This window comes from Symphalangus syndactylus, chromosome 17, assembly GCF_028878055.3.
Source record: "Symphalangus syndactylus isolate Jambi chromosome 17, NHGRI_mSymSyn1-v2.1_pri, whole genome shotgun sequence".
NCBI classification, from domain to species: Eukaryota; Metazoa; Chordata; class Mammalia; order Primates; family Hylobatidae; genus Symphalangus; species Symphalangus syndactylus.
In genome coordinates, this window is record NC_072439.2 from 49,979,295 (window position 1) to 49,999,726 (window position 20,432).

The 20,432-nt window shown below is 34.4% G+C and overlaps 1 long non-coding RNA gene and 1 pseudogene across 5 annotated transcripts in view; one reads left to right on the forward strand and one right to left on the reverse strand.

Moving 5' to 3' along the window:
* LOC129465662 (uncharacterized) overlaps nucleotides 1-20,432 on the forward strand; it is a 133,374-nt gene that overhangs the window by 71,809 nt on the left and 41,133 nt on the right. For 2 of the 5 annotated variants that reach the window (XR_010116774.1, XR_010116776.1), the window contains one exon: nucleotides 7,435-7,496. The exons of 2 other annotated variants lie outside the window; for them this stretch is intronic. This is a non-coding gene — a long non-coding RNA (uncharacterized lncRNA). Of the gene's footprint in view, nucleotides 1-4,425; nucleotides 4,548-7,434; nucleotides 7,497-20,432 lie in introns of those variants that run through there. One more of the 5 variants, XR_010116778.1, reaches the window with a different exon arrangement.
* LOC129466757 (heterogeneous nuclear ribonucleoprotein A1-like) lies at nucleotides 1,911-2,950 on the reverse strand (annotated as a pseudogene).

A 20,432-nucleotide genomic window follows, 5' to 3' on the forward strand; every position in this document is an offset into this window, starting at 1 on the left:
AAACCTATGGAGATGTTTTTAAGAGTTTAAAAAAAAATCCTATGAGCCACTAGTCAATTGCTTATTCATTTAGTTCGGAATTCATAGCTAACAGTGTTTTCACTTACTATTATCTCTCTTGTCCTGTCTCTCTGGGTCTCTTTTATTTATAGCTCAGAGTGTGAATCACATGATAGGAAACAGGGCAGTTTTTTTGTTGGAAAAATTGCTTTCTGATCTTTTTATCATGATAGTGGTTAATTTATAAAAGGCTTTTGTCCAGATAGGAGCTCAATTTTACTTTTATTCCATTAAGGTTCTGCAAGCATTTAATGTTGTTATTGTTCACAGAACAATAGAAAAAAATGTAAATTTAAAAAATTGTTCTCAAAGAAATGAAATAATGGCTTATTTTAGAAAGATCAGAAGCCTTCCTGCTGGGGGGGTGGAAATATATATAATACATTTAGTATAAATTAAATACAAGGGTTATATTTAAAATAGGTGGTAATCTGGTAAAACTTCGCTGTTGAAGTAAAATAAGTGCATTTGTTAATATGATTTTAAAGACCCTTTATTCTAAAATACTAATATAGACTTTTCCCAAACTCTCTTACATCCTCAACTAGTAAAAAGCATATTTTCTGATTTTCTGTTTCCAGTTTCTGTCGATTTCTCCACATACAGCAATATTGTGTGGTCTCTTTAAAGCTAATACTATTGTAGAAGATTTCATACATGCACACAAAAAGCATTTTTTAAACCTAATATTTAAAAACATCGACCGCATCTAATCAAGTCAAGTTGATTCTTCAAAGGCTGGATACCATAATGTTTAAGATTATGGGCTCTGAGTTTGAATCCTAAATGTTTCACTTACTAATTATTTAGGCATTAGATTAACCACTTCATGCCTCATCTTCCCTCATCTGAAAAACAAGATTTTATATATAATAGCATGTAACTATAAAAGATTAAATGCAAAGAGCAGTGCTGCCACATAGTATGTGCTCAATACATTTTAGCTATTACTTATATCAGCCTGGAAAATTTTTGTTTAATAATTAATTCTATGTGTTCAGGGATTATCTTTCTAACTAACTTTGCCTACTCTTGCTAGCCTTATGTAAGCAAAGGCTTGGTAAATATTTTGATGATGATAGAGAAGAAAGTTATCATCATTTAGGTTCAGTAATCTAGGAAATCAATTTAATCCATAGTATCATACATAATAAAGTATTATTTCTTTTTTTTTCAAGAGAATGAAATCATTTATTGATTACACATGATAATGGATGATACACAAACTTTATTCCTATCTATAATTTTATCTGGTACAATTATTCAATTTAGATATATCGCATAGGATGTGCCAGCAATCTTTTTACAACCATTAATTCCATGATTTTGCTTGGGTAATCTCTTTCAATGGTAAACTTCAGGTCACAACAGTAACTATCAGTTCAACTACATCAAGGTTTCTAAAGACAATGGCTTCTCCAGCCAAGCAGGTTGCATATAAATTCCAAATAGAACCTGGCATCACCCTGAAGGAATTCTAACTTCACACTGTTGGGGAAATTTACCAAGATGGCTTCAGAGTAGACTAACTTTGCACAGCACATTAAAAAAAAAGACATTCTTTCTGTGTCATGATCAGACTACCGTACATTTATGGTGCAAATATACATATATATATATATATATGTATATATATATATACCCTTTGTTGGAATGCTTTACACTTTCCACAGAATGGAAACTAAAACTAAAATAACCTGTTATACAATTAGTCACAAATATAGTCCTCGATGTTTTTGCCCATACACATGAGGATTTATTTAAAACATGTCTTCTCTGTAGCAGCTAGGCCCTGCCACCACTGTGCTTGGCTGAGTTCACAAATCTGTTATAACCTGTAGTGTCCCTGTCACTTCTCTGGCTTTCCTCTCCTGCTAAACTTTGTTTCCTAATTAAAATCTCTGCCACTGCCATAGCTACTGCTGCTGTTGGAACTGCCATAATCACCTTGGTTTAGTGGTTTGGCAAAGTATTGGCCTCCACCATCATAAGGGCCAGAGCTTCTGCCTCCAAAATTTCCTCCCATCATGGGTCCAAAATTTGAAGACTGATTGTTGTAACTGCCAAAATCATTGTAGCTTCCACCACCTCCAAAATTGCTTCCATTATTACCAAATCCATTATAACCATCCCCATTGCCACCATATCCACCACCACCATGGCTGCCACCAAAGCCACCACGACCACTGAAGTTTCCTCCATGACCAAAGTTGTCATTCCCACAGAAACCACCTCCACGACCACATCCAAAGTTTCCAGAACCACTTCGACCTTTTTGGCCGGAAGAAGCACTAAGCCATCTCCTGCTTTGACAGGGCTTTCCTAACTTCACCATTGTGGCCATTCACAGTATGGTATTTCTGAATGACAGTCTTATCCACTGAATCATGGTCATCAATGGTTACAAAGTCAAAGTCCCTTTTCTTGCCATTGCCTTGGTCAGTCATGATTTCAATCACTTCAATTTTTCTATGCTGTTCAAAATAATCTCTTAGGTGATGTTCTTCAGCTTCTGTAATGCCACCAGCAAATATCTTTTCCACAGTTAAATGGGCACCTGCTCTTTGAGAATCTCCTCTTGAGATAGCTCTCTTTGGTTCCACAACTCTTCCATCCATCTTGTGTGGCCTTGCATTCATGGCTGCATCCACCTCCTCCACAGTGGCATAGGTGACAAACCCAAAGCCCCTGGAGCGCTTGGTGTTTGAATCTCTCATTACCACACAGTCTGTGGGCGTTTCCCATTGCTCAAAATGGCTCCTCAGGCTCTCATCGGTTGTTTCAAAGCTCATCCCTCCAATGAAGAGTTTCCTCAGCTGTTCGGGCTCTTTGGGAGACTCTGACTTAGACGTGATGGCAGGGAGAAGAGAGACTTCAACGATGCCTCCTTGGCGGCGTCCATGAGCAGAAAGGAGTAGCTGACGAACGTATTTCAGCAATATTTCTTAATATTTGAAAAAGTTATGTGTTTTCACAGATTACTTTTTCTCTCCTATTAAAAATTTCATTTAGAACTTTTTTTTTCCAAATGTTTCTTTCAAACTAGTGTTGATTTTCAGTAAAACGATGACTATTATCTCTACTTCAACAGGAAATTTTTTCACACATTACATTCTCAGAATCTATATATTGATGACTTTTAAAGGAAATCTTTTAGCTATCTCTTAAGAAAAACAGTATTAAAACTGAGGTGACTGGCCAGGCACAGAGGCTCATGCTTGTAATGCCAGTACTTTGGGAGGCCAAGTCAGGAGGTTTGCTTTAGGCCAGGAGTTTGAGACCAGCCTGGACAACATAGTGAGACCCTGTCTCTACAAAAAATAAGAAAAACTAGCCAGATGTGGTAGTGTGCTCTGTAGGCCTAACTACTCAGGAGGGAAGATCACTTGAACCCAGGAGTCTGAAGTTACATGAGCCATGATCATGTCACTGGATCCCAGTGTGGCCAAAAGAAAGAGACCCTGTCTCTAAAAAACAAAACAAAACAAAATCACAAAAAAAAGACTGAAGTGATTAAAGACTACAAATTGGAAGAAAATCTATCCAAGCCTCCAAATGAAAATAAGACACTCAGTGACTTAAAATATGGACAGGCATGGGAAGCACAGACAGGCAAAAGGAGCTTTGAGCCATTGCTCAAAAGCACACAACTTGTTTTATTGAATAAATCACTTTCTTTTAAGTTTAAAACGTGTCATGTTAGGCACAGTTGGAAAATTTGAATATTTTAAAAGTATTTTAGGTCATTTTGCATTTTCATTCCAGAAGCAAACATAAAAACTTTTATTTAGATGTTGAAAAACCATAATGGACACAAATCTCAATTCTTTTAGCAAAGATTAGATTTTTAGATTTAGTGTGTAGGAAAAGCAAGAGAAAAAAGACTTTTCTAGTGAATCAAACTGTTATTTTTTAATTTTTCTTCAAGAGTATTAACGGTTTTCACTATGGAATCTCCAGTTCAATGATATCTAAATTACCAGAAAAATATATGTAAAGTCACTGGAGGACTTCGAAAGCAAAGATATGAGATACAAACCCATTTTAAGCCTGCAGATGGCCTGAGGGTTTACAGAACATTATTCAGTAATGTTTAGTACTTCACCATGCCAGGGTTTCCTTAGTTAGAAAACATTTCTGCAGTGTAAATGGCATATCCAAGAGAAAACTGTAGCTGTTCACAAACGAAGTTGGATTTACTTTTTAATAACTTAAAAATTCCCAAACGCTAACCATTTTATGGTTTTAAAATACCAATGATCATCTCCAAAAGTCACAAAGTTACTGAGGATTAAGTCTTCAAAAACGTTGTGCTAGAATTTTGAAAGGCTCCTCAATTCGTTTGTTGGACATTTCTATCTTTAGGGAGACAGTGGAGAAGAACAGTGTTGCTGAGAGACAGAGATAAGTGACTGCAGATGGCAGGATAAGCAAGGAGGAGGCTGCCCATATCCTAAAGAGAAACTGAGTGAAAATAATGGCTGGACCTCTTGGAAAGGGACCAGCGTTCACATTTCTAAGTAAGATTTGCAAGACTTAATTACTACCTTCTGTGGGAAATAAGGGAGTAGACAGAATCAAGTATAATTTCAGAATTTTATTTTGGAAGAAAAGATATTTGATTGGGCTATTATACTGAAAAAATTAAAAGAAATGAAAGGAAGGGGATAAATGAGAAATTTCTATTTGGACATAATGTTTTTAAAGATGTTCTGAATGGAGATGGCTAATGAGCAATTGGATAGGTATAGAATAGTTTTAAAGGAAATTATATTTTGGAATAAGGGTTGAGAAAGTATAGAAATCAGTAAATGTAGTATTATCTCAAGTGTAGCAGTGAAGAGAAATAAGAAAGGGAGTTACAAATAAAGGCTGTTTTGTTTTGTTTCTATTTGATTTGGGTGTTGTGGAAGGCAGAATTCTAAGATGATCCCCAATAAGCCTCACACTTGCATAATCCCCTGCTTTTCAAGTGTGAATAGAGACAGTCAATACAATGATATGGTGCTCTCATGATTATGATACATGGTACTTTATATGGTAACAAGATTATCTTGGGTGGGTCTGACCTAATCAGGGAAGCCTTTTAGATGCACGGTTTCTCCAGCTGGCCTCCAAACAGAAAGTCGGAGAGATGACTTTCAACTTGCCTGGAAAAAAAATCAAACATCCATGCTGTGAATGACCTGTGGAGAGGTCACACAGCAAGGACCTGGAGGCAGCCTCTAGGAACAGCCTCTAGTCATCGGCCAACAAGAAAGCAGGGACCTCAATACTACAACTTCAAAGAACTAAATGTTCCCAACAACCTGAATAAGCTTGGAAGAGAATCCTGAGGCTCACATGAGATGGCAACCTTGGCTGACAACTTGATTTCAGTCATGAGAGACCCTGAGCAGAGAACCTCACCACACCATGTGAGACTCCGGATCCACATCAATGGTCAGATATGAATTTGCATTTGGTTTAAGCTGCTGAGTTCGTAGTAATTTTTATGCAGCAATATAAAGCTAATAGAGCTGTTTTATGTCTGTTTTATTTTTACTCTATGGTGGAGGATGAGGAAAAGGCTCAGAATAAAAGAAAGACATTAAAGATGTTGAAAAGCCATAATGGGCACATAATGCAATGAACCTGGACTTGGGTCTTTCTTTGAGGAAACGAGGGATAGAGAATATGTGTTTTCTCTCTCTCTCTCTCTCTCTATATATATATATGTGTGTGTGTGTGTATGTGTGTGTGTACTATTGGAAATTGAAGGGTGGGCAGTCACAGGTAATTCTGGTGGCTCTCTTTTCCCTATCAAGTGTAAGAGGAGGGTGTATGGTTAAGATTGGGAATTTGTGGCAGAGACACAGAGATGACTTTTGGTCTATAGAGTCGGGTATCTTTCTTTTTAGAGGAAATCCTGTGGAAAAGCCAGGTCTCTCCATTCTTTCAGAATGAAGATTTCCAAAAGAGAGTGAGTTATTGAAGAATTGAGTTATTCGATCTACACTGCATGGCTACATTCATGTTTGTGGCTTATTTTAGAAATCCATGGTGGAAATGGGGAGTTACTTTATTAGCATATTCTCAGTCTCAATATTATTTCCCCTAAGACTTTACCACACTGAATTTTAGAAAGATAAAGAAGAAAATGAGAGGGCATTGAGCAAGTGACCTTCCTGTGTTTTGTTCACCTTCATTTATGCTTTCTTTAGGATTGGACTGGAAAGAGGTGATCTTTTTTCTTCAGATACATCCCATAAGTTGTCCATAAAATGTGTCTGACCATGGTATCTTCTTTGGGAGGAGATTATAATTATTAATTCTATTATCTGTTGGTTATTGATATACTCTGGTTTTTCTATTTCTTCTTGATTCAATTTTAGAAATTTATGGTTATCTATAAAATAATCCATTGATCTAAGTTTCCAATTTATAGTCATAAAGTTATTGACCATGATTTTATAGCTTTTTAAAAATCTAGATTCCATTTGCAATTATACCTTCATTTTTGTTCCTAATATCATTTATATGTGCCTTTGTTGTTATTCTCTTGAGTGATCTTGCCTGAATTTTAACATTGTTTTATTTTTTTTAAGGAACCTACTTTTATTCTGAGCATTTCTTATTGTTGTGCTTGTTATTAATTTCTGCTGTTTTTCTTTCTCTTTCCCTCTTTTATTTATTTTGGATTTCTCTAGAGTTATTTGTTTGTTTGTCTTTTTCTTCTGTCTTCTATATGTAAATACATTTATTTTCAAGTAGTTTTAGGAGAGTCTTATGTTTCTAAGATTAAGGGAAGGGAAGGTTTGCTGTGGTTTCATTTTTTATTTCTTATTTATTTTACATCATTATAGTAAATTAATGTAGCCTACAGAGTAGTTATTTTTGGAAATTTTCTGATATTTCTACATGGTCGAAAGGTGTTCTGTTTTTGTAATGTTCCATGTCTTCTTGACAGGAATGCATTTTCAATATGTGGGATGAAAAACTGTAAGATATGTATTATATCAAACTCACCTATGTTAAACTTTTCTGATTGTGTCTGCTTGATTTTGTCAATTTCTATACAGTAGTGTATGTTAAAATACACTACTGAGGCTGGATTGATAAAATCTCATTTCAAATTAGTCATATTTTACTTTATATATTTAAACCTAAAGTATTAAGTACATAGAAGTTTATAATTAACATAATATCTTACAAATTGCTTCCCTTATCAGTACGGGATCCTACTCTTTGTCCCTATCAATGATTTTCCCCTTATATTCTGTTTTATCTAATAAATAATGTCGCTATATAATTTTTATTTTAATTAGAGTTACTTGTTATACATTTTCCCTCACCATATTTTCTTGTATTACTATGTGTCATTTTTTTTCTTAGCTGTGTCTTTTGAAAACATACTAAATCAAGCAGACACAAATTAGAAGAGTTTAACAACACAGGTGAGTTTGATATACTATACATCTTACAATATTCTATCCTGCAAATAGAAAATGTGTTCTTGTCAAACACACATTGAACATTATAAAAAAATGGAACACCTTTTAGATTACATAGAAATCTCAGAACATTCCCAAAAATAACTACTCTGTAAGCTACATTAATTGGCTACAATGATATAAAATAAAAAATAAAAAATTAGTAGTTTTTAATAAGTGAATCCAATTCCAATTTTCTCTGCATATTTTCTTTATATTTGAATATAATTTTATTTCTTCTCTCTGCTGATATTAAGTGATATAAATTGTCATATTTTATCATAAAAGTATAATTTAAAATTATTCTTTAAATTGGTAGATGTATTTATTTATTTGGAAATCACTCTCTTGGGTATTTGGAATACATCAGTGAACAAATAAGACACAAAAATCCCTGTTCCCATGGAGTTCACTTTCTGATTAATACTAATAGCTATGAGTTTAGGCTCTATTCTAAATGCTTTATATATACCACATCTTTTATTCCTCATAATAAACCTATGAGACAGTTACAGATAAAGAAACACTAACATAGATGAATAAAGTACCTAGCCAGATGGAGACAGCCAGGATTTAAATGGCCATGCAATCTGAATTTTAAGATTTACCCCTCAATCACTCCATTGAATACTAAAGTTGAACAGTTTACAAACAGTACATTTCTTTTTATGTAAATAGTTTGATACATTATTCAAAGCAACCAAGTGTAGGTCATAACTTTTTAAAAAGTAGAATTCTATATTATAAGGTTATGTATAGAACTTAATAATTGATAATAAAATAGTAACACACTTTATTATTTATTCACTGTATTTGGGAAATGCAATTTTATAATCTCATGTTTCTCAAATACAAAACTTAATGGGTGCAACAAATTCTTAGAGCAAGGAATAGTTGCCCTTGATTAAATACAGATTTTGAAAGATGTGAGCAGATCTTGTTAGAAGTCTGTCCTCTGACTCTCCTTTTGAATATGGGCATATTTATATTAGTGGGAATGGAATGTCTGAGATTTGCGAACAGAACCCAAGTGCATAACTGTGCTTACACTTGCATTGCATTATTCTTATGTTATATTCTCCCACATTGATTATAGATAATAGGTTATTTCAAGCATATATACTAATATTTTATTACTGTTATTCCTGCTTCCTCATATCCTGTGTCTCTCGTCTTCTTTGACTCTCCTCTGTGGCCTCCTCACTATAGGGCTGTGAAGTATTAGTTAGACAGACAGCTTTACAGACTGTTTCATGAGATTCCCATAGTTTTAAAATCCACATAAAAAGCTCAGAACTTACAATAAGCTATGGAAAAAGGAGAGCATGTGTTATAATTCAACTTAATCATAATAGAACAGAAGAGACCATTTTTGTTGATATTGTTCATGCTCTGTGCTAGACACTGCCTTAATAGGTGCTCAAGGTGTATTTGTTCTTACTTCCTATAATATGACAAACTATTTAGTGCATTTCATAAATTTCATAAACAATTAAGAAAAACAAATAAAAGTTTCAGATGTTGCTCTAGGTTTATTTTTGATAACATGGTATTTCAAGTTGGCATCATAATTCATGCCTTTGAGATACTTCATTTTAAATATTTTCTAGTAAAATTTTCAATTTCTAGAATATTTTCTTAATAAAAATGGCCTGCAAAAAATAATTCTTAAAATACAAAGCGATGGTTAAAGATCAACCATTCAGCAGAGCAAAATAAAATCAAGTTATTGATGTCTCTGTATTTTGTTAATTTACCCCCTATCTCTCATCTCATACTGGTAGCTGACAAAAAGAGAGAACATCAAATGTTACCAAATAGAACCTGACACATCCTACTCAGGAAGAAGATAATTATAAGCTTTCTGAATTTATGCATTTATAGCAAGCACTTTAATGGTTCAAAATAGTCAATTGCTAAAGAGTAAATCCAAGAGGCTTAGACCACTTACAAAGTGGAATCAGAACGGCGTAAGTCAGCAGTGGGGTATGGACTTCTTAGCAGGAGAGACCAGAGAAAACATAAAAACTACAAAAAGATGCCCTCTGGGGAAGCTCTCGCACATTCGGGCATGCCTTCTGGTTAGAGTAGGCCAAAACTCAAAACTTTCGTTTCCAACCTTTGACCCTGGACATCTGGAAACCCAATTTGAGTCGAACAGAAGGAAGTTTTCTTTTCTATTTCAAAAACTTCGTGGGAGGATATAAAAAGTTTAAGCATCTAGCATCTATTCTGCTAGCAAAAGCTACTAATATTTATGCATTTGGATGGAACTCTAAAATATGGAATGTTTGGTTAGGAAACCGATGCCTCAGAACCTTAATACTGACACATTGTTCATTTCTAGTTATGGATTTAGACAATGGCTTAGATAAACAAAAATAACTTAGTACTTTGACGCTCTTTAATGTCCAAATTTAACAGACATCCTCCAGTTTCAGAATTTAAATAAATATGCTGAAGCATTTTTTATCAAGACACACTTGCATAACACATGTATATTTGATACAATGTGCATTTTACCTGCAACAAAATTGTAGTCATTATATTACATTTTAAAATATAACAAAAACGTGATAGTGGTTTTACTCTACTTGGATTATATTAAAATTAAAAAGTTATGCTGTGAACTAAGTTATATGAGAAATATCTTTTTTCTTTTTTAAATAAAAATTATTTGTTATGGCATATTAAATTTTTGTTTGATCTCCTCTAATAGATATAGTCAGTTAATTCGTGAGTATAAGATAAACATTTAGCCACATAAAGATAGCATAGTAAATGGACAAAAACACAAGCTTTAGGTCATAGACATCTGATCTTAGTCATTCAGACACTTGTTAGCTGTGAAATCTTGGAAAAGTTATTTAGCTTTTCTGAGCCCAGTTTCCTCATCTGTAATAGGCATTTTGCTGTAAGTATATATCATGATTATTGTGTGAAGGAACAGCTATGTATGTGGAGCATAGAGTAGACCCTTAATAAATGCCATCATCATAATTATCTTTATCAACTTTAATAATAAAATGTTAGAAAATCCATCCAGTGGGACTAGATAAGTTCCGGAATTTTTAATTGCTCATGCAAATCTAAGTAGTGGCTGTGATCTTAATAATTCTTACAGCCCCAGGGATCATGGCAGCAATGTAAAAGAGAAACTCTCTCCTTTGTGCACAGAAACCACACACAGGGATAATTGAATGTTGGTCAGTTAAAAAAAAAAAAACCTAGAAAATTCTTATGGCATTTGATTAAATTATATTGCATAAAACTGTATCTATTTCTATTATGAATATAAACTATCATGTGGCAAATGTTAATCATTTGTAACAGGCCTATTCATGACTTACACTTAAAACTATTCTTTCATCACCATAGAAAAGACACTATATTACCATGTAGTTTGCCAAAATGAATTGACTTGGAAATAAAACAATTTCTATTTGTAGTCTGTTTATTTCCTTTCATGGGACTGACTAGATATTTTCTGTGTGTGTATGGTTTGTGTTTTCCTGCCAAGATTTCTTTGGAAGATTTTGATCCATGCTAGGCATTCATACTTAGCTATGTGGCAAGAATTCAAAATATTTACACTTTCCAAACATTTTATGTACTTCAAAGAAGCACCATTCTTATTTGTGCTTTTGATGTTACCTGTTTAAACAAAAAATAATTTATATTTATATCAACTATTGCCTAGAAATGAAATTTTAAATATATTCTGATACTATCTACACAACTATTAATATTTGAAGTATATTTCGACACATAAGTGCTTTCCATAGCCTGTATTTTCTGGTCTATGTAAAAGGAAGTTTATATTTATACAGTTACATTAATTCCAGAATTTATAATTATAATATTTTAAAATCATTTAAAATAGATAACTAAAAAGAGAAAAATGAAGTCAACACCCCCATGCAATCTACCTACTATTTTATGGAAGCAAATGAATAGCTAAAGTACCAGTTGCCAAATATACTCTTGTGAATCTGGGCTTACACATAGTTGGGAGGGCACATAACTATAGTTTCTTTAAAAAGTGCGCACTTTCATTTTCAGCCTCCACAGTTTCTATTATCATTACAGGACTACAGGAGCAAACTGATTTTGGTTTCTTTTATTTCCTGTTATTTTTCCTTCTTTCTTTCTTTTAGAATCTCATGCCTATGTTTTCTTTTCCTCTGAAGTTCACACAGTATAGTGCTTCCTGAAAATGCACATGTAATTCCCATTAGCTATAATGGAACTTGCACGCATCAAATAGAGAACAGACTCTGCTGCATAGTATCTTTCTTGTGTGGGATTGTGAGCACTTGTCTACCTTATGACAAACCCCTTGACAAGTTCTTTGGACACTTTGTTTATTATCAGAAAAGGCCATTCACATCTTGGACACACAGAAACAGACCCCTTCCAGATGGCTACCTGTCTTTGCACATGGCCAAAATATGGAGCTTCCCTTTCCCATGTAGACAAATGTTTTTACAAGCATTCTTGATTGTGCCTTGTGGAAAAATTCAAACATGGATAAAAAGCAATTGGTGTACTTACAAATGTAAAAGAAAATGTGGTACGTATGTAGTTTATGTTTCTTCTAGTACTTATCATTGACTGGGAACTAGGAACAATCATTTTGTCAAATTTAGAACCCAATTAGATCTTATACTCTAAATTTAGAGCCAGCTTCTAGCCTCTGGGGTTCCATTTCCAATATTCAATATCAGATTCTCTGCATTTATCACAGAAATAACAAGGCAATAGAAATGATTGTATTCTACAATGTGTATGCTACATTCTACATTTGTGTGATTGTATAGTTATTCTTGACAATGAGGAAACTAATGCATACTATTTTAGAATCGTTTAAATGGACATCTAAAGCCACACAAGTCAATGGCATAGCCTATTCTAAATTTAATGGCAAAAATGATTGATCCTGTTTGCTGGCTCTTGATTACTAAATACTCCTTGCTCTGGTAGAAGAGATCTCAACTAGGATTATCACAATAGCTGTGCTCTTCTAAACAGTTGATGTCTGTTAGATATGGGGAAAGAAAAGAGATGTATTATATGGACTGTGATGGTTAATTTTATGTGTCAATCAGTTTGGCTAGCACATAGTGTCCACATACTTGATTAAACATTTTTCTAGATATTTCCATGAAGGTACATTTTAGATGAGTTTAACATTTAAATCAACAGAGTTTAAGTAAATTAAAGTATCCTCCATAATGTGGGTGGAAGGTCTTAATAAAGACAGATTTCTCACAAAGAAAAAGGAATTCACCAGCTGACTGCCTTCAGACTCAAACTGCAGAATCAACCTTTTCCTGACTCTCCAGTCTGCCAGCCCACCCACGTATTTTGGACTTACCTGCCTTCACAATTATTGAAGCCATTTCCTTAAAATCTTTCTCTCTCTCTCTCTCTCTCTCTCTGTGTGTGTGTGTGTGTGTGTGTGTGTGTCTCACTCGTGGTCTATCTACCTATCCATTCTATTGGTTCTTTTCTCTAGAGGACCCTGAAGAGTCTTGAACCATGGGTTATCAAGTCTTTTTCACTTTTCCTCTGGTAGACTACTTCATTTTAAACTCACTTCAGGGACCTGTCACCTACAATATAGAATTGTGAGCTCTACTCAAAGAGAAGTGTCCAAGAGTCTAAGATACTCAAAAGTTTACCTGAAAAAACTTAAAACTAAAAAAAATTACAATTGTATTTCATAATAGTAGCCACAAGGTACAAGCCTATTTAAAGTCAACAACAAGAACAACCACTACATAGAATTCGAACTTACCAGTGATTTCCAGAACTTAACTGTGTGATAGACAAAATGTTTTCCTGAACAGGATCTCAACCACAAAAAGGAAGGAAGGAGGGAAGGAGGGAAGGGAGAAAAGGAAAAAAAAAATACTTCAACAAAGCAACTATACAATCAAGATCTAACTGAGCCAATATTTTTCAGTAGTCATTTTAGGAAAATTGATTGCTGAAATATTCAGCCAATCTAATATTCGTGTCAATCCAATGTATAGTATATAATAAAGGCATCAGAATGTCATTGACATTGTGTTCTTCAATACAATCAACACCAGAATTGAAATAAAACGATTATGTCCTCATCATTGTTAATATTCAGTCTGTGTCCCTCTGAATATACAGAGAGAGACAGAGACAGATACAGATATTCTCATACAAAATACCATGCTAGGCACTGATAATACAACAGTGAACCAGAGAAATAGTCTCTGTCCAAAGGGATTTTACAGTCTGCTAGGAAATATAGAAAAACAAACACAAAATCACTTTACAGTGAGAGAAAAGTGATATGATTTGAAACTTGGACTGTATTAGGGAGCACAGTGGAGATATAGATAATCTGATCTTGGTCATCAAGAGAGGAAGTCTAAGAAGAGAAGCAAGCAAGCAGATGTTAGACAGTAGAGAGGAAGTTAAATGTTGAGGCAAATTTCATTGATAAAGATGAGCTCAATTATCCAAGTACACATTTTCTCCTTTTCTGTTTAAAGGCTCCACACTATCAAAGAATTTCTTCTATTCACTTTGTATGTGGGAATCCAGTCTTTGTATTTGTGTGCCCAACTGTGACACATTAAAAAAAAAAAAAGAAATCTGGTGTATAAATGCTTAAAAGTTGGCATGATGTTATGATACTGTCATTTGTAACTCCATCCACAGAATACTGTCAATGATACAGGCTAGTGAAAAGGAACAAAGGAAGTGATTATGCAGACATTATTTGTGTTTCCTTTTGGAATGCAGCCAGAGATAAACACAGCCACACAGAAACTCTACATTGACAAAACCTCGCTGCCTCAGCGTTGTGACTAGAACTAGCAAAGAGAAAAAAGCAAGACTAGCTTCTCTCAAACAACTTTCTATGGGATCAATATGTGTTCTGGAAAAACAAACCAACAAAACGGCAAGGGAACCTGATACTAGTAACATTATTTTTCTTAAAAAAAAAAAAAAAAAAAAACCAACACCAAAATGAGTGTTATATAGATGGGCTCAAAAAATTACATGTATTTAGGTGGTTATTTATGCAAAAAATCCCTGAGATGTGCCACCGTAGAGAAACCTGGAAAATTGCATGAGAAATGTATGAAGCTTGGCATTCAAACTGCCCAGTTACACACAGGCAGTATAGTCCAATAACCATCTCATTGTATATCATCTTTTAAATGACTATTGATCCATATTGTGTATTTGTGATATATCTGGTGCTTACTGCATATTGAACATTTAAATTAAAGCTAGTGTCAACATATGAAACTTTTTTTTGTGAAACACCTTTTTGCTTATTCCTTTATGCAAAAAGGCGTTAGAGTTTATGAGTCTTTGCTCTTTGGGAAATTCATGATTATTTTAAGTTTAACATCAAATAAGTTTAGGAAATACTATTATGAATAACCTGAATAATAATAATTTACTGGTAGATAATTAAAATGATTCAAATTTAGACTAGGCATCAGGGGTTCCATTATTTACATCAGGTCAAAGAAATAAGCTAGTCAAATATTGCTATTTTTATTAGAAGGGAAAGTATACATTTCTATTATCTTATATGTGAAACAACACAAGTAAGTCATGTGATAAAGGTTAAAGAGCTAATTAACTCTCTGTACATGGGCAAGGGTACGATGAATTTCTATTCTGTTCTTTTTTATTGTCTAAGGTATGCACATTTCTGAAAATTGAGTGAGTTCCCATTTGGGACCTCACAAAATGTTGGTCTTTCTCTATTATAGTCAGCAAATAGAAAAACAGAATATGCCATATGACATTACCATGCATGATTACATAAATATACAATATGCTATTATAAGAAGTGGTAGCACAGCATCTCACATGTCATAAGCATTCAGTAACTATATGAATAAATGAAAGAAGAGATTAATGAAGGTATGAAGCAAATGAATGCAAGGGATTTGAGTCAAAAGTCTCACCTGGATTCAGGTTCTAGTTCCACTTGCCATAGTATCTTAGGAAAGACATTTTACATCTCTGGACTTCTTCAGAGTATTTTTACAAGAATCAAAAGAGATTATCTGTAACTGTATAATGGTGATTTATTGCTGCTATCATTGTTATTAATAGGCAATAGTTTTAATATCAGTGTTCTAAGTTGCTGCAATAAAGAAAGAAAAGTTTGAATTTAGTATCACAATGTTAAACAATAAAGGTATTTTTAGGGAGGTGGTACATAATTAGGAAGAATTCTAGTTTAGAGGGGCCACAGACTCAGGCTTCATTCAAGGGAGTCCTGAGTATCAAAAACACAAAGGAAAAAGTATGTTTAAGAGCATGGTTTATGAATACTAACTAAAACCTGAAAACAGTCCACATTTCCATCTAAAGGAGAAATTGTGGTATGTTCATATAATGAAATACTATTCCACTATATTTTCTGATGTATAAAGCACAAAATATCCCATGTTGTACTCGTATTATTCCATTGTATTATTTTATATAAAGTGTGTTATCGTTGATATAGCAATAAAGTGGAATAATACAATTATTTTGTGTATGACTTCTCTGGTTTGGCCTAACATTTCTGAGGTTTTCCAATGTTGCTTTAGTTATGTGGGTTTGAAGTCTGACATAGGACTAAAATCACAATATCAACAAATCTTGTTTCTTTCTGGAGGTTCTAGGGGAGAATCCTTTTCTTTTTTTTTAACCTTTCCAACTCTTAGCATACAACCATGTTCCTGGGCTTATGGCCCACATCCTTCAAAGCCAGCAACGTTTCATCTCTCTAACCATTCCTCCATAGTCACATTTCCCTCTGATGCTCTTTTCTAGCTTCCTCTTCCACTTTTTTTTTTTTTTTTTTTTTGAGACAAAGTCTCCCTCTTTCGCCCATGCCGGAGTGCAGTGGCACGATCTCATCTCACTGCCAGCTCCACCTCCCTGGTTCATGCCATTCTCCTGCCTCAGCCTCCCGAGTAGCTGGGACTACAGGTGCCCGCCACCACGCCCGGCTAATTTTTTTGTATTTTTAGTAGAGACAGGGTTTCACCGTGTTAGCCAGGATGGTCTCTATCTGCTGCCCTCGTGATCCGCCCGCCTCGGCCTCCCAAAGTGTTGGGATTACAGGCGTAAGCCACCGTGCCCAGCCCCTCTTCCACTTTTAAAGACCCTCGTGAAGGTTAAGAGATCAAGGCCATCCTGGTCAACATAGTGAGATGTATAAGATTAAGGCATCAACAGATGTGGTGTCTAGGGCCCACTTTCTGGTTAATGAATGCCACTTTCTTGCAGTCTTCCCATGGTAAAAGGGTAAACAAGTTCTCTGGGGTCTCTTTTAGAAGTACACTAATCACATTATTCGAAGTTCTATCTTTATAACTTAATCACTTCCCAAAGGCCCCATCTCTTAATAGTATTTGTTACCTTGGGAGTTGGATTTCAGCATATGAATTTTGGAGGAACACAAACATTCAGACCATAGCAAAATTCTTTTGAAATATTTCTGTGACAATGATAATTCATCATATGTAACTTAACTATAATTTTTAATATGACAGGTAAAAGTCAACATTTATTTTCAAACATAAATGTGGCTTTAATAATTTTATTGACTATTTCAGTTTCTATTTCTTCAGCAGAATGAAATTTCCCCATATTGAAGACTATTTAAAATCTACATTTACTCAAGAAGGATTTTGTAATAAGCAATTGTGTCCATAGAATGCAAATTATATAAAAAATTATTATAACATGATTAATGGCTTTGCTGAATCACAGGTTAAAAATTATTATTTAAAAATATGTAACAATTTATGAGTCACTTCTTTGTTTCAGTCTCCCCAATAGGCTATCCCAATATGCACAGTAATAATATAATTAGGTATTTTGCTAAATTTCCATCTTATGAAAACCACAGCTCTATATATTTTTAATTTGACCTGTGTGAATTTTAAGGTAGAGGAACAGAACATATTTTACCTAACAATTTGTTAGCTTAATTTACAAGTTTTATGTTTTACAATGTATGGTAGTAAGTTTTTACCTGTTTTTATGCCTTAGGCTTGCAAGTATTCGCAGGGACTGGAAAGATGTCATTTAAAATATCTTAAAAAGAGAATCTTTTCTTTAATCATACCAGTCACACCCTAGTTTGGAGCTTTCATTCTTGCTGCCCTCTCTGTTCTCCAAGTAATGTGAATGTTCCACTCTCGCAAGACTTTGGAGATTCTGCCTATTGTACCCTCTCTCTACTTCTAAGTCAATGTTTCTAGCTTCTGTACATTTTGGCCCAAATAATTCTTTGTTGTGGGGGACAGGGCTATACTGTGCCTTGTAGAATCTTCGGCAGCACTGCTGGTCTCTACCCACTAGATATCAGTAGTATCTGTCCAGTTGTGGCAACCAAAAATGTCTACAGATATTGTCAAATATCACCTGGAGGGCAAAATCACTCCAGTTGAGAACCACTGCTGTAACCCTAAACTTACTCCATTATTACGCTCTTAACCTCATATTTTGTCTTCACTTTTATTTTTATTTTTTGACATAGCATTTGTCACTATCTGACATTGTTTATTGTCTGCCCATCATTCCCCATTTCACTAATGGACTTGATGAAGTCAGGGACTTTGTTGTATCTCCAATGTCTAGAACACTGCTCTATACACAATAGGTGCTCAGTGATGACTGAGTGAACAATGGAGGATACCCCAGACATTTTTTTCATCACTCGAAATAGTCAAAATGACACAGCAGCTTCCAAAACTCATTCCACTTAAAACTTTCCTCTACTAAAAGCCCAAATTTCCAGAATGGGGGTAATAGTTAGCTACAGGCATCCTTTTTCAAGTATTTATAGGCAATATATTATATACAATTATATATAATTACATTATGCATTTAAAAATATTTATTGGAAAATAATCATTGAATGACTGATGAACTTAGCATATAGTGATAAATTATTTTATTTGCTTAATGAAATATAAAATGTGTAAGAAAAACAATGGAGCTGAAGCATTTTATTTATTTATTTTTGAGACAGAGTCTCGTTCTGTTGCCCAGGCTGGAGTGCAGTGGCAGGATCTTGACTCACTGCAACCTCCACCTCCTGGGTTCAAGCAATTCTTCTCCCTTAGCTTCCTGAGTAGCTGAGATTACAGGCATGTGCCATCATACCTGGTTAATTTTTGTATTTTTAGTAGAGATGGGGTTTCACCACGTTGACCAGGCTGGTCTCAAACTCCTGACCTCAGGTGATCCACCCGACTCAGCCTCCCAAAGTGCTGCGATTACAGGCATGAGCCACCATGCCTGGCCAATGGAGCTTAAGCATTTTAAAAATTAATCTCTTCTTGGGTAATTTAGCTACAAAAGTCATAGATGCTTCCCTAGTCATGATTCACGGACATCACTAGGCCAATATTGCTGAGTAGGAATAATTCACTGAGCATGAATAATATTTTTCCTTGTGGATGAGGTGTGTGTTTAGCTCAATTATTGAACATCATAAATTTTTACTCTGTAACTCCATCTTTCTGGCTCCTGAAGTCATTTGAACGGAGCCCTGATTTAGAGGTTCCATATAGAAAGCCCAACTACTAGCAATGCCCTCTTCAAGCTGGGAAAGTGTATTTTTTCATTAGCCTGCAGGTGTTAAAGAAAGCTGCAAGGGACAGTGATGAGGGAAGAGGCCACTTACTCAGACAGCCAGATTGACCAAATCAAGTAGACAGTCTATGTGATAACACAGGCAGCTATCACAACCCAGATTAGCTTTATAACCATCATTATATTTTAATAAAAATAATGTCAATATTTAATTTTTAATAAAAATAAAGTTAAGAAACTTAACTACCATATCTAATCACAGACTCTGATACAGAAAATACAGTAACTCCCAACTTCTCATTATTATTCTAGAGCATATTGTGTTTGCCATTTCTCAGAAACTAAGAAAATGAACTTCTATTTGTCTCTCTTCAAATACAGAATGGTTAAATATTATGGTAAATCAGATGGCACTAAATTAATAACTATCAAGTGTAGTGTATCATAATAGTAATTTATAACACACAATATAACTCTTCTAGTATGAGGAATTATTTTTCTAAGATGGCTCTACTATAATAGATCAACTAATAGGTACTTCAGGACAAAAAAGAACCTAGCAAAGCCATACATCAAATATCAGTTAAGAAATATGTGTTGTTTCAAGTCACTCAGTTTGTGATAATTTGGTGTATAGCAATAGAAAACTAATACAATTACACTAAAGGGGACTTGTACTAAAGCTCTGATGTAAGCTATGTATATGGAATTTCCCTTTCTCTTAGAAGGTATTAATACAGCGATCAGATTTTGGGGAGTGGGCAGCAAGAAGGTGTGCCTGAAATTGTATTCGTTCAAGTAACATTCACTAACTAACTGCTGAACATTTTATCATATACTAGGACAACACATATGAATAGAATATCTTTCCAATTTTCAGGGAGATTATTATAATATAGAGAAGAAGAGATTATTTCAACAGATATATGTTACTATCATAGATTATAGAAAAATGAGGCAGAAAGAAGTGGTGCAGGTACAAAGGGCTTCCTTGGTGAAATGGTTCTGAAATGGGAACTGCCATCCAGGAAAAGGAAAGAAACTATTTAAACTTCTTCCATGCACTAGGAAATTGACTAATAGTGATTATAACAACAACTAAATAGCTAATATGTGCTTATCTTGAGCTGGGTACCAGACATTGTTTTATATGCATTATTTCATTAATCTCAACAATTCAGTGATATAGATATTATATAATCTTATAGATGAGGATGCTGAGAGTTTAAGAAAAGAAAGTAGCTCATTAGTGGCAAAGATAGGATTCATTCCTGACTTTTCCCAGGCTTC